Source organism: Rhagoletis pomonella, unplaced genomic scaffold (genome assembly GCF_013731165.1).
Source record: "Rhagoletis pomonella isolate Grant_MI unplaced genomic scaffold, Rhpom_1.0 Rhpom_scaffold_00007, whole genome shotgun sequence".
In the NCBI taxonomy this organism is placed as follows: domain Eukaryota; kingdom Metazoa; phylum Arthropoda; class Insecta; order Diptera; family Tephritidae; genus Rhagoletis; species Rhagoletis pomonella.
The window spans coordinates 14,215,354-14,223,053 of record NW_023458561.1 but is presented as its reverse complement, the minus strand read 5'-3'; positions in this window follow the sequence as shown (position 1 = coordinate 14,223,053).

The following is a 7,700-nucleotide window of genomic DNA, read 5'->3' as shown; positions in this document are numbered from 1 at the left end:
TTTTTTTCCTTTAAAAATTGTTTACATACGTACTTACATACATATGTAATTAGGTGAAAAAACTAAAATAAGAAATCGTCATTACGGGGGAAAAATCGTCAAAACGTCATTGAGCTAAAACAAACGTCAAAATGATGACGAAGTCGTCAATTCCGCAACGCTGGCGTTGAGCATTACGCCAATAAAAAGTTTCGTTCCTCAACTTTTCTAAATAAAACCTGTAGAACTGTCAGAGAAAGAGAGAAAAATCAAAAAACTAAATTATACGAAAATACACAGGCCAATTAACAAAAATACTTACGAAACTTGCTATTATTTCGCTACGATATATTTAAAAACGCGAAAATGTAGACTCATTTCGTTTTGGCAACATTGAATAGCTAAGGTTTGACACTTTACCAGATTTTACCAGAAACACTCTTCGGGTAAAATCTTGCAACTTCTGACAAAGAGAGGTCGGATTTCACTCTCCCATTTTTCCCTACTTTGCCAGAGAACCGAGTACGGGAACGCTTTCTGGAAAATTCCTGTAAATTCTTGCAACCTCTTGCGAGTTAGGGAACACGACTAAAATGTAACGGAAAGTAAGCGCATTGCTCAACGCTCTTATTTAGTTGTGGCAGTTAAATTTGAAATAATAAAAAAATAACTGAGTTGAGCTTTGTTTGCGGGGAATTTTGCCACTTATTGTTATTACTTTAAACGAGTAATTCTTGTATATATATATATTGGGGTGATCCAAAATAATTAACCAAACGAATTTATGGCTTTAAAATTACCTACATATTAACTGAGAACGAAATTCTCCTAATTGGAAACATTTTTATTTAAATTGCAAAAGGTGTCGGTGGGCATTTGAAAATATCCATTAAAATAACATATTATAATAAAAAAATTTTTTTTCATTAAAAATTTTATAATATTTGAAACGTTGAAAAAAGATATAAAAAAGGGATACAAGTTTTTTCTAGGCATATTTTTGGGGGTCATTAAATTCTCTAAAAAATGACCCTGAAGGTGGTTGTCTTAGAGACGATTAAGAGTAGTATTAATGATATTGCTGAACGAGGTATAGCGTTGATACAAAATTATAAGCGAACTTTGACGAAATACGAAGAATAAAAGCAATTTCTTTTGCAAGTAATACAATTACATCGCTAGCAATATCGTATTTACAACAAACCGAATTTTATTAATAATTAAAAAGAAGATTAGTGTTTAATATTCAATAAAGAATAAATAAATGGATTAAAACCAAGGAATGAAACCGATTCAAAATAACGTTCCGGTTTGGGTTTCGGTTTTGCCAAGTGTTTCGGTTTCGGTTTTGGTTTCGTTCTTCAAAATTCATTTCGGTTTTGATTTCGGTTTCGGTCCGGTTTCGGTTTTTCACAGAAATTTTGTTGATATTATTTAAATCACAATGTCTTAAACGTTGAGGAAAGAAAATCGAAAATTACAGTTCACTGATAATATCAACACTAGGTTCTTTCCCTAACAATCCGGACCGGATTTGGTAATTAGAGAATAAGACAAACATTTTCTTTCAAAAATGGAACAAAGTTCAGAAGTACGGAAACGCAAAAACCCACATTTCGGTCCCACAAGTCGAGAAACAGCTGATTCACGTTGTTCTTGTTTTTGTCACTTATACCATGTTCTGACCGACATCGGAAACATGTTTTCGTTGCTAAAACTGGTTTTCGACCTGAAACTTGTGTTTTCGTCCATATAAAATCTGTTAAACGAAAACCAGTTTTCGCTGAAAGCTACTTGAAAACTCACTTTCCACTCATTCCAATCGGTGTCTTCACTAGTTTTTTTCGATTATTTATCGAAGTGGAAGTCATATTTTATCATCTTTAATACGCCATTTCGGATTTATTGTTAATTGCCTGGCCAAAGCAAAATAAGAATGAAAGTTAAAGGTTGTAAATGAAAAGAAAATGAAGGAAAAATGTTTTGGTTGTCGGTCAGAACATGGTATTAAATGCAAACACTTGGAAATTGAATTTTGGTTTCACAAATTTGATTTTAAGTACATAGATTGAAAATACATCAACAGGCCATTTTCCTTAACTTTTCCTTAAAAGCACCAAGTAAATGCAGGCAACATGTAAACACAATACAGCTGATATGCACTTTGACACTTTATCCATTTTTACTCGGAGAAAAATTCCGGGCTGTTTCGGGCAGGAAGAAGAATACACTTACGATCGAATACGCTCGAATTTTCGCTCTCTATTACCCATTTTGTTGAGTACAGGAATGATTTCTGGGCTATTTTGGGCACACGCGGGATCTCGCATTGCGTACGGGAAAGAAACTACTTAAATATAATTAATCGATTATCGATTCACAACAACAAAGTCATCAGCAGATGTTTGCGAAAAGTTACCTTGCCATATTTATTTACTACTTAACAAGAATTTTAGCAAAATGTTGCTGATTTTGGTTAAATAAATCATTTATTTCAAAGAAATTTTTATTTATTATTTTTGTAAATTTCTGGAAACCGATTGAAACCTGTGATTGAAATGGTTTCGGTATCGTTCCTTTTCAGGTCAAGATAACGGTTACGGTTTCGGTTTCGGTTTTGAAAAACGAAACGGTTTTAAACGGTTACGGTTTCGGTTTGGGTTTCGGTTTCATTCCTTGATTAAAACTCTCTTTTCTCTGAAAAATCTAGTTTATAATCAACATTTTGTACACATTTATTTAGCATGAATATTTCCAATCATAAAGTCCTAAAACTGCATATTTCTGCTTTTTTCGAATTTCATACCAAACGGTTTTATCCCAAACGGTTCAATAGTTAAAATATTTTTATTGAACACAAATTTTTTTACATATTATTTGCATGGAAAATTTCTAATGCCCACCTACACCTCTTAAAATTGGAATACAAATTTTTCCAAATGAGAGAATTTTCTTTTCAGTAAATAGGTCCTATAAAGACCATGAATTCGTTAGGTTAGTTGTTTTGGATCACCCTAATATAAATATCCAAAGGTTTCTCGGAAACGACCCTAACGATTTTGATGCGTTTTTGTATTCAGATAATGTTTTGCATTTTAAGGTTATCTGTATTGGTGTTATCTCCGAAAATATTTGTACAGGGTTACCACATATTTTCAATTAGTAACAAATAAAACAAAACATCATAGTATGAAAGTATTTAATAACCCAATTCAGAAATATTTTTGAATAGGGTTGCCCCCTATTTTCCATCGTATATTTAAAATTTTTTTTGTTTTGAAAATAAAGATGCAATATTACTCTTTATGGTACTAAAAGTTAGCTCTTAAACAATTATTTGCCTTTATAGTAGGTGTTATCCCTTAGAATATAAGTGCAAAGTTGCTACTTATTTTCGATTTTACAAATAGCTAAAACAATTTAATATGGATATAAAATGAAAGGTGTTTTTGAGAATTTAAATCCAGAAATACTTTCCATGAGGGTTGCCACGTTTTTTTGTAACACAATCTTTTATCTTATTAATTTCATCCAGCATATATATGTACAAGATTTGATGAAAATATACCTATTTGTTAATAAAGATGCATCTAACATCTGTAGTTTGCGGAAAACAAACAACAGCGTTGAGCGACCTCTAAATCTGGTTCAAATAAGCTGAAATTTTAGAAGGAACTTGTTTTCCCTCTTATCTTCAAGAATCCGAACGTTCTCAGTCGAAATTTAAAAAAGTTCCAATTTTGAATAACCCTATTGTACAATCATCATTAAAGTAATAAACGTTCCGAATTCGCATTAACAAAATCGGTATAAATAGGGCTTTTATCGGGTCCGTTTTTCGCAAATGCTTTTTTCATCATGCAGGTAGCTTATACTTTTAATTTCAACGAAATCGGTTCATAAATACGACTTTTATAAATAACTCCAATCCCGCGCCGCCTAACGGGTCTATTTTTGGTAAACGTGTTTGGCATCATGCTGGTAGCTTACATTTTGAATTTAAAGGAACTCAGTTCATAAATACCATTTTTATATATAACTCGACTCCAGCGCCACCTAGCGAGTTTTCTGGTAGCCTATAATAGGACCATATATGCAAGGTATAACTTCTGAAAATTTGATTGAAATCTATGCAGTAGTTTTTGAGTTAACTCCGAACAACGAAAACGGCTATGGATTTATATATATAGAGAAGATAAACACTAGTGTTGCCAGATTTTTTTCCAGACAGGCGGTACAAACGCATAATTTGTCCCAAAAATACGGGATTTACAAAAATTTAACGGTACAAGTGAGAAATAAAGGATTTGCTCTAAAATCCCAACTACGAACCATATATTAACAAAGGTGATCCATTTCAACGAAGTCATGTTTTTAGCATTCGCTAATGCGACATTAAGAAAGCTATAATCAACTTAAGAGCTGGGTTATGCAAGACTTAAACCTGACTTGACTTGCCTAGAAACTTAGAAACGATTACTCGGCGTGTCATCTATTACCTTTTCTTTTTGTTTTGATTCTCAGCAATTGTATTTGTACACATACATAAATTGTAAACGTTTTATTTTGTTTTTACACCAAAATGGATACAAAATTACCATTACAAAAATGTATTTACGCGTATAAAATTGTGATTGTTTTTACTTTATTTTCTGCCTTGATTTGAAAGATCGTTTTTCGATTGCCAGATGAATTACATTTATACAAAAAATTTTATTTGTGAGGCATATTTGTAAATATTTTATTAAAAAAATTAAATGGCAGCATGATTCTCTCACGGCTCTCTTTGCACTTAGAAATTTAACTTAGAAATCAAAAATCTATAGCTCTCCAAGTTTCTAAGTGAAGTTGCGTTTTTGGGTATACACGCGATGCTCATTTGCCAGAAATAAAATTTTCAAGTCAAGTCAAGTCTAAGACTTGCATAACTGAGCTTTAAGTCATCGTTTTTATTACTTAAAAATGTTGTAAATTATTAGAATATTGAATGGGTACTTAACCTATACAAGTGTTTTAATCTAGTAGGCAAAGTTCAAAAGGGGCATATTATATTTCAAAAAAAGTAATTTTGCTGCCTTTTCTCCCATGGTGCGATTTCTTAGAGGCTCGTATATAAGACTGCACTGAACAATTGCTCGCTTCGAAAGCTGGCGGGTGGAGCGCTCAAATATTTGTGGTCCAGATCTGTCAATTTGTCGAATTTTACAGTAGTTTTCCACCAATCGAAAGGATTTTCACCGAGATAAGCTAGTTTTTCTTTAACATAGGCCTTCAATTGAGCTTTAATTTCACATTTTTTTAATATCTCCAGATTCTACATCCGAGCCTTCGCTTTCGCTGGAGGAATTTAAAATTATTTCTAGATTGCTTATAGGACTTTAAGCAGCACATGTTGGGTATCGACTTCAGGTAGGTATGTATATAAATATAAAATTAAATTCTGACTTTATAATTTTAAGGCCCACTTGCAGAATAGCAGTATCTATTTAACTCGAAATTTACCGGTAAAATTGATAAATTGGCTTGCAAAATTAATTAGCAGTAAAGTTCGAGTTAAATTGTTAAATATTTAGCCCAGCGATTTTCGAAACTTAACTTGGTAACTCTACATATATCAATTCTGTCAGTAACAAGAAAAAATAAATTGAGGTTTCAAACCTATTTTTGAAAACATATGTTTGAACATACATACATACATATGTACATACATACATACATACATATTCACGTATTCCTTTTTCCGCCTTCAGCTCTGAGGTTTCGATCAGTCTGGCGTAAAAGCGTGTTAGTAGTCCATCCAATTAAGAGAACTCTCAGAAGTGGCCAATTTACAATTTGTACCTATGCATGTATGTATGTGTGTAAGTGTTTGAAATTTATATTCAATTTCTAATAAAGAGGGAGTAGTGCCTACTTAATTTAGAAATCCCTCGAGTTACTTAACTCTGGGCCAGTTTTCAATGCTGAAAGACATTATCTGGTTTAGGAATATGTATAACAATTTAACTCTGAGCTACTTAACTCTCTACTTATATATTTAACTCTGGATGTTCTGCAATTGGGCCTTAGTTTAAAACATACTACACAGATTTTCTCCAGCATAAAAAAATGTATATTATTTGTACAATACATATGTATAATGTCCTAGACTTATAAAAAATTGCTTCAATTAAAAAACAACAAAAGAAATATAGGCAAAACTGGTCAAAATAAGGCATTTCTACCACTAGTATATACATGGGCGTAGCCAGAACGAAATTAAGAGGGGGCTCCTATACAAAAAAAAATAAATTTCAAAACCAATAACTATTACTTACTAAAAAATTGTTTATTATAGCTTAAAATTATTGTAACTAATAGAGGTATGTTGTACAAAAACACATAAACAAAAGTTGATATAAAACTATTCGTCAATTTAAATAGGTGCATGTTTTTTTACGAGGAGGAAGCATCGAAATCCTAACCACTTCAGTGTGAGGCTTTAACCCAAACTAAACCTCCTACTGTCATGTACCGTTCCCCTCCCCGGAGCACCGTCAATGATTTCGTCGGGACTATAACATTGTGTTACTGCTAAAGTTATGGATCTAGTGAAGCACAAAAAATATGCATACTTAGAATTTTCAATACCCCCTCAAATCTGGACTTAAGGTCTAAAACGCGTTTTTCATAGAATGAGCCTTATAATTGTTCGTAACGTAATTTCTGTCTATCCGATGAAAAATATTTACAGTGTGTACAAGATAACCGCAACCCTCAATACGTGCAATTCCTTGATTAATGCAAGTTTCTAAAGCAAAACATTGTAACCTTTATAAGTGCAACTTCAAAGCAATTTAACCTCACTACCTACATACATCATTCTTTGTTTATGCATGCCACATACAAGCTCAATCAAGTTAGCGCGCTGAAATGAAAAAATGAAGAAAAAATTTGTTCGTATTATTGTGCTCATTGTGATATTTTCGGCCACTTTTCGTTTTTTTTTGGGCTCCGACCATTTGGTAAATAATTAAGAATCATTCATTCAATGAAGTCTTTTTACTACTTATCTGGGCTTATTTTTTGGGCTTTTTATGTGCTTTCAAAATATTGCCCAGTAAACACTGCAAACCCTCTTGACGTCACGCTATCTGGCCCACTTCTTAAACTTTCGTCGAACACGGATAAATATTATTGAGGAATTACGTGCTATTTTTGGGCTTTTTAGAGTCACCAAAATAATTATAGGAGCTCATCCAGTTTCCGAGACTTAATTAAGACTTTGCTGGGTTAACTGTAACTTAGCAAAACATCCATCCAGTGAAGACTTTTTACGGCTTTTCTGGGTTTATTATTTTGGGCTTTTTATGTGCTTTGCAAATATTGCCCGTTGAACTTTGAAAAATCGCTAAAAATATTGCCCAGTAAACATTAAAAAATCGCTGGACGTCGCGGTAGCCCATAATTCAATAATTAAAGGTTTGCTCATTATTGACATTAGAGTTTTGACACTCCCTTAGCTCCCTTACAAAAGCTTTGCACACACAAACGAATCCACACACAGTGCTTTGCTAAGGGAGCCGATATAGTCAAGAGGGAGCGAGAAAACTGCTTTTTGAGCAAACCTTTTATTATTGAATCATGGTATATAGTATAGTATTAGGGCCGATTTCAAATGAATATTTAAACTGCACATAAGTTTAATTTTTATTGTTGCGTAAATGCCATTTAAATTTCGT